We start from the raw sequence: 7106 nt of genomic DNA on the forward strand, positions 1-7106 counted from the left end.
CGTCCAGTGTCACACCAGATAAATGCTTGTCCATTCAGATGGCCCTGAGGCCAAGGGGTATATTCAGTGCAGAACAATGTTCAGACTGCTCCAGATAGAAATGTATTGTATAGATCACACTTGTTTCAAATCGAAAGTGATGTCTGCTCTATATGTATGATTTTTGCCTTCAAAGTTCTGAACATTGTGCCTTCCTGAAAGAGACATGGTTTTAGACGGAATTGGTTCACACCAAGCAAAGCATTTATTCCAGTAAATTAACTATGGTTGATATGGAGTGCCTTGACCTTGATACTAAAGACATTTAGAATGTACAGGGGAAGAAATATTGTCCACTTTACATTGTATCAAAACACTAACACTTAAGAAGCGTTCTAATTCTGTTTCACTTTTCATTCACGTGGTACAGAGACTGACCTTTTATCATGTCGAGACTAAATGCATGACTCATTCAATAAATCGGAAATTGTTTAGTTTTTTACTTTTCTTGGTTTTTAACATTTTGATAAATATGACATATATAGACATTCATTCAGACTAGTAGTTTGTGTTGCAGTAGATTTATACAGTTTCCCATAAAGGATAGACTAGCCTCGACTATTGTTAGTTCAGCAGTTTAATATGGAATGACGCTCAACGTGCTATGGTAGGCTATTGTAATCAACTGGCGATTTTAAATAAATATTATGAATACTAATAATTTGCAGCGCTGATGCCACTATGGCTGTGTTGAGACGGGCAGCCCAATTCTAGTATTTTCACTAGTTGGTCTTTTGACTGATCAGCTCTGATGTGATTGGTCAAAAGACCAATTAGTGAAAAAATATCAGAATTGGGCTGCCTGTGTGAATGCAGCCAATAACTTCTAATGCTAGGGTTATAGCTACTTTGTCTGGGCATGGACTCTACAAGGTGTCGAAAGCGTTCCACAGGGATGCTGGCCCATGTTGACTCCAATGCGTCCCACAGTTGTCTCAAGTTGGCTGGATGTCCTTGGGCCATTCTTGATACACACAGGAAACAGTTGAGGGTGAACAACCCAGCAGCGTTGCAGTCCTTGACACACTCAAACCGCATGTGCCTGGCACCTACTACTAGGGGTGTAACGATTCGTTTTAACAACGATTCGATTTGTATCACGATTCGTGGTTGTTGATACGATTCAAGGATGATATTGGTTCATTTAGAACGATACGATCCGAAACGATTCAGTGACTTGAAATCGATTCAGTAACCTTTTAGCCAAAAATTCAACCAGTGTGACTGAAATAAATACCTGGATACTGGACAGTGCAGGTGAAGTTTCCTAGATTCCTGTTTCTTGTAAGGACCGCAATGGTGGCTTGATAATTTCTCGCTCGTCGGCTTCTCCTCTGTCATCCGCCATGCTATGCTTTGTTGTCTTGGCGCCTTTGCGCTGCTGCTGGCGCGATGACGTCACGGATAGGCAGAGTGAATCGAGTAATGTTTAAAGCCTTTATCATTAAAAGTGCTAAGAAAAAACATCCATATAAAGTCTGACGTGCTTAAATCCAATGGGTTATTTCCTAGTATCGATACAATCGATTTATTACATTTTAAAACGATGTTAGATCGATATATGTTGTCCAAAAGGCCAACTCGCCGAGCACAGATCGATGTAGTTGGATCATAGGAATATAAATCGATACATCGATGTAGTAGATGGATCGTTACACCCCTAGTAAAAACACTCCAGTGCGCAAAACAGGGGCACTGGAAAATACAAGGCACACAGGGAATATTCCCGGCGATACAAAATACATGGAGCTCCACCGAGCTTTTCTCTCCTCCACAATAAACAATCACACACAAAGACAAGGGGGCAGAGGGAACACTTATACAGGTAGTAATGAGTGGATATGAACCAGGTGTGTGTAATAAACAAGACAAAACAAATGGAATGATGAGATGAGGAGCGGCAGTGGCTAGAAGGCCAGTGATGACAAACGCCGAAGCCTGCCCGAACAAGGAGAGGGGCAGCCTCGGAGGAAGTCGTGACAGATACTGTATATTTTTGAAAGAATACTATATTTCCCTTGACAGAGTAATGCTGAATGTAAAAAATGGCTCAACTTACCCCACTCTCCCCTACACATGATGTAACATTTGTTTACGATTGACAGATAATGTTTAAATGCAAAATACTTTATTTTGTGATGGGGCCCTCAGCTCAGTTTGGGAACCTTAATCCAGGCTGGACAGCAGGAACTCAACCTGTATTTCTAGATTCCGCATCACCTCCCCCGAGAGCCTCTCTGGGCTTTCATAGATTGACTCATTGAGGTTGAAGATGGATTGTAGCCATGCCTTCATCTGGTCCTGTTGACAACAGACACATCATCAACTATTATTGAGAGAGAGAGAGAGAGAGAGAGAGAGAGAGAGAGACAAATGTACCTTAACGAGGAGGTAGAAGTTCTCAGCAGCCTCTGTCCAGGCTCCTCCAGGAGGGTCAATCCTCATTATGACTTGCAGGAGCAGATAAAGGAAGCTACCAGGCTCCTGGAGAAGGAACAGGGGACATGAGTGAGTGTCTACAGATCTGATATGACAACAGTGTGTATAGCATAGATAAACAACAGGATGTTCCATTCTTAGGGCCACTTACAGATATAGGAAGAGATGTCTTTCCTTCTAGAAGGCTTAGTAGAACGAATTCATAAAAAACATCTGCGAAGTTGATGCGGTCGATCTGAAGTCAAACAAATAGGATAATTACATAATCTTCATTGACAAGCACTTTAGAAAGTCTCATTGAGTAGATGTTAGATGAGAAGACGGTGTCTGCAGCTAACGCTCAAGCTTGCATGTAGACCTACTCCTACGAGAGCCATCTCCTGCTCTAGTCGCTCCCTGTTTGCTGGCTCATTAATGAAGTTCACCAGTAGGTCGTAGGCCTGCTGAAACTGCCTCACATCCTCAAAACAAAACAATCATAAAATTCCTTAAAACTTAGATCATAAACTCAAAGATTCAGGTCTGTAATTCAAAGGGCCTCTGATTGTTTGGCTAGTATGACGTTGAAACTTTTCAACTAAACCCTATGAATCACTGTTGCCTAAAGGTAACCCACTGTGCAAGAACTGGTTGAATCAATGTTGTATCAATAAAAAATGTCAATGTGATGATGTTGAATCAAAGTGGGAAACTGATTGGATTTGAAAGAAGTCATCAACGTAAGGGAATTTCGTCTTTTAACCTAAATCCAATTACGTTAATTTTGGGGGGGATTTCACATTGAATTCACATTAGTTGACAACTCAACCAAATGTAAATCAAAACGAGACGTTGAAATGACATCTGTGCCCAGTGGGAACTATATATCTGGTCTGATGAACGTTGCACAATTATGTAATTGGTTACCTGCTGGTTGAGCTCGGATAGTCCACTCAACTCCATCCTCCCAGCATGGGTGAGGTCATTGAGGGAGGTACTGTCTGAGGATGTCAGAGCCTGTGAGAACAAGACAGTACATTTACAAATAGTCCAGAAATGTTCATGAAGTGAAATACAAAAGGTGCTAAATTCACATTTTCTCACCTCCATAGCACGTCTGATAGCGGCCAGCCTCAGAGAGAAGTTGGTTGTCCCTTGGTTTTCAAAGTAACGCCTGTAAATAGAAATGTTCAATAACAAATGTTCAACCTAAGAAGCTAAAACATCAGTGCCATGAAATTAAGAAATAATTTTATGTTAGCCTATATTATAACTGCAGGATTCAGAAAGACCATACCAATGTAGGATCTTAATTTGATCACTCTTTTGTTGCTGAGAATTTTCCTGCACGGCAGGAAATGCAAACTTGTAGGGTATTTGGAATTTTCAAGTTTGTGATTTCCACTTTGAAATTTTAGACTTGATTTGCCCTAACGAAAAATTTATCCTGTTGCTGCAGGATTATTTTCCTGCTGTAGCAAACTGTCTCAAATTAAGATCCTACATCTGTATAACTACAATATTGGGCAGATTATTTCAAGGCAAAGGTTTTTACTATAGATGAACACATGAAAGCGAACCCACCGCAACTGGGGCACATCTGCAGCATTATTTTGCTCCTCCACAAACTCCTCCTCAAACTCCTAAAACAGACATCACATTAACTTAAACTCTACTAAACTGCATTTCACCTGCAACATCAACTGAAGCAGACAAAACATTCAGTGACATCATAACAATACTTTCATCTTGACCTAACAACTTGACCCTTGACAGACAACACAAACCTATCGATACCAAAACAATGACACACACCTGTACACACAAGTACAAATGAAATAAGAATTATTGACTGTAGAAAGAGTTTTACCTGAGGAGTGCTGTCAGGGGTCTGGTCCTGGTCCTGGGTGGAGTGGTAAGGTGGAGGGGGACTGGGAGGGGAATCGGAAGGGAAAGGGGGAGGCGGAGAATTCTGGGGGAACTGGTGAGAGGAGCCAGAGGACGGCTCATGAGGGGTGGTGATGATGTCAGAGGTGGAGAACTGATATGCCATCATCTCATCCCCCCTCTCCTGGTACCCCTCCACTGTGGTGGAGATATCCACCTGCTGTTTAACACACAACATGTGACACTGTCAGCCCAACACTGAAAACCACCATATTGAAAACCCCTCAACCAAACACTGAAATAAATCATAACACAGAGAAACAACGGGGTGTACCTGGGCATCCTCATAATAGGTGAACTCAGACCTCCTCTTGACAAGGCTGGACATGAGTCCATGGATCCTTCTACCAAGGAACTAAAAATGAGGCAAGAGATTAGAACGTGTAATTTCATTTTCTGTCAACATGTATTTATTCAAATAGGTAAATGGACATTTGCCACTTTACATTTTTTCTGTGAAAAATTGCCTGACTGTACCTTAATACCAATCAGCTTCTTGTTGGTGAGGACCACCTGGACGAGACCCTTTAAAAGAGACAGAGAAACATTACATTTCATGCAGGAAATATAAGTAGACCTATAGCATGTGCGTCATTTGACACAAATCAGGTGCATTTGAGACGAAAGACCAGTTGAGAATCTCTCACCCATGGGTCCAGGATTTTTTCCTGGATAACTCTGCTCCACCACAGCTGCTTCTCCACTCCCCTCACAATGCACAGGTGATGCATGTCCTCTTCATTTTGCTATAAAGAAAAAACTCCTTCAGTCTCCAGACCTCTCTCTATATGTTAGCTGTAGATGTCTATAACATTTGGCAGGCGATTTCAGTTCTGAGTATAATCCCTGGAAGTGATATAGAGCCCACATGATGTTCGTACGACAAGTTTCCCCTAGGTTTCAATTAGGGACAGACATACAAAAGAAAACCCAGAGACAATTGGGAGTTCAAATACACAGGTGTGTTCATAAATGTTAAGAATATGTCTGAAGTACCTGCACTCGTCCATAATGGATCTTCCAGTAATGGAAATGAAACAAACCCCAGTTCCCAACCAGCTGCAACTTCTCATAGGGAAAACCAGAGTCTTCCCTATTTGGCTGAAAAACAAAGACATCCCCTAATTATAGAGATTGCTCTGTGATTAATAAGACACACAATTGTGGAGATAGAGGACATGGTAATGTGTACTATTACTAATCAGCTATGACTGTCTAATAATGTGATTGACTACCTGTGAATGGCTATCTGAAGGTGCTGACAGTTCGTCAAGCACTAGCCTCCCAGCTTCAGTGAGGTGAATGGTAGGCTCCTCAATAACCAATTTGGAAGTCTGTGAAAAAAAAGGGAACAGGGTAAAGTAAATTCTCCCTATAAGATCAGATGAGCTTTGGTTAATAATGTGTTTGGTTACCTGTGTGTTTAACACTGCAAGCTCTGTTACCAGCATTCTCCCAGCACGAGTGAGGTAGTAGACTGGTTTGGCCTTGGAGAAGACAGGCTATGAAGACAAGGGAATATGTTTTTTCATTATGTGGTTTTATAGAAAACTAGTGACTTGATGTTAATCTTTAATATCCTCTAAAGACCAGAGAGTATCAGAATGGATAGACTCACAAAGATAGGAACACACAAGGGTCCAGACCAAGGGATTAAAGCCAGACAGGACCGGTGCCCAACCTCCTCATCCACATACTAAGGAACAAGACAGGATTAAATTAAGAGTCAGTTTGAATGATAGACAGGTAGCCTATAGGACTGACAGACTGGAATAGGGAGGATCGCAAGAGGAGGCCACTGCATGATAGATTCTAAGACAATTGGCAGTTGAAATACACATGTCTGTGTTCAAAGGTTAAGGAAACATCTGAGGTACCTGCCTATGAATGGTTACCTGTTCATTTTGAGAGGACAGTTCCTCTCATACCATCCTCCTAGCAGGAGTGAAACTGATGATAATGGGCTGCTCCATTGTGAAAATCTGAGAAAATGAGGGAACAGCTTTAAAGATATCAAAGTATTCTACTAGTGGATACTGAAGGTAATTATCCCTATTAGATCAGATAAGTAATGGTTAATAATCTGAATGGTTACCTGTGTGTTTAACATTGCCATCTCTCTCACCAGCATCCTCCCAGCGTGGGTAAGATAATAAATTGGCTGCAGTTTGACAGGCTATAAAAAAAGGGAATATGTTTACAGAAATGTATTTCCAGAAGTTTCTTTTAGAAAAAGTTATGTTTATGTTTAAGCCCCCCTAAAGACCAGAGAGTATCAGAATGGATGGACTTACAGCGTTTGAAACCCACAGAGGTCCAGACCAAGGGATTAAAGCCAGACAGGGCTGCTGCCGAACCTCCTCATCCACGTACTAAGGAACAAGACAGGATCAATTTAAGAGTCAGTTTGAATGATAGACTGGTACTGTATAGGAGAGTAAAATATTGGCATAGGGAAGATTGCAAGAGGAGGCCACTGCAATGATAATAGTTGAAATACACAGGTCTGAGATATAAATGTTAAGAACATGTCTGAAGTACCTGCAGATGAATGGCTACCTCTTCAAGCTGAGAGAACAGTTCATCCAATACCATCATGCCAGCACGAGAGATGAAAATGTGCTGCTCAATCTTGCAAATCTGTAAGAAAATGAGGGAACAGTTTTAAGGGCATCAAAGTATCCCACTACCATAGTAGATAC

At 41.3% G+C, this 7106-nt stretch overlaps 1 long non-coding RNA gene across 2 annotated transcripts; it reads right to left on the reverse strand.

The window, feature by feature from the left end:
- Positions 1-2228: 2228 nt before the first annotated feature.
- On the reverse strand, positions 2229-3408 carry LOC311131784. 2 transcript variants are annotated; one of them, XR_014613466.1, is made up of 4 exons: positions 3385-3408; positions 2630-2713; positions 2419-2523; positions 2229-2340 (listed from the first exon to the last, which is right to left on the reverse strand). It is a non-coding gene; the product is annotated as an uncharacterized lncRNA (long non-coding RNA). The 2 variants fall into 2 exon arrangements; XR_014613467.1 differs by having other exon boundaries at positions 2419-2713.
- Positions 3409-7106: the final 3698 nt, after the last annotated feature.

The sequence above is a fragment of the Coregonus lavaretus genome (assembly GCF_964263955.1).
Source record: "Coregonus lavaretus genome assembly, chromosome: 7".
Taxonomy (NCBI): domain Eukaryota; kingdom Metazoa; phylum Chordata; class Actinopteri; order Salmoniformes; family Salmonidae; genus Coregonus; species Coregonus lavaretus.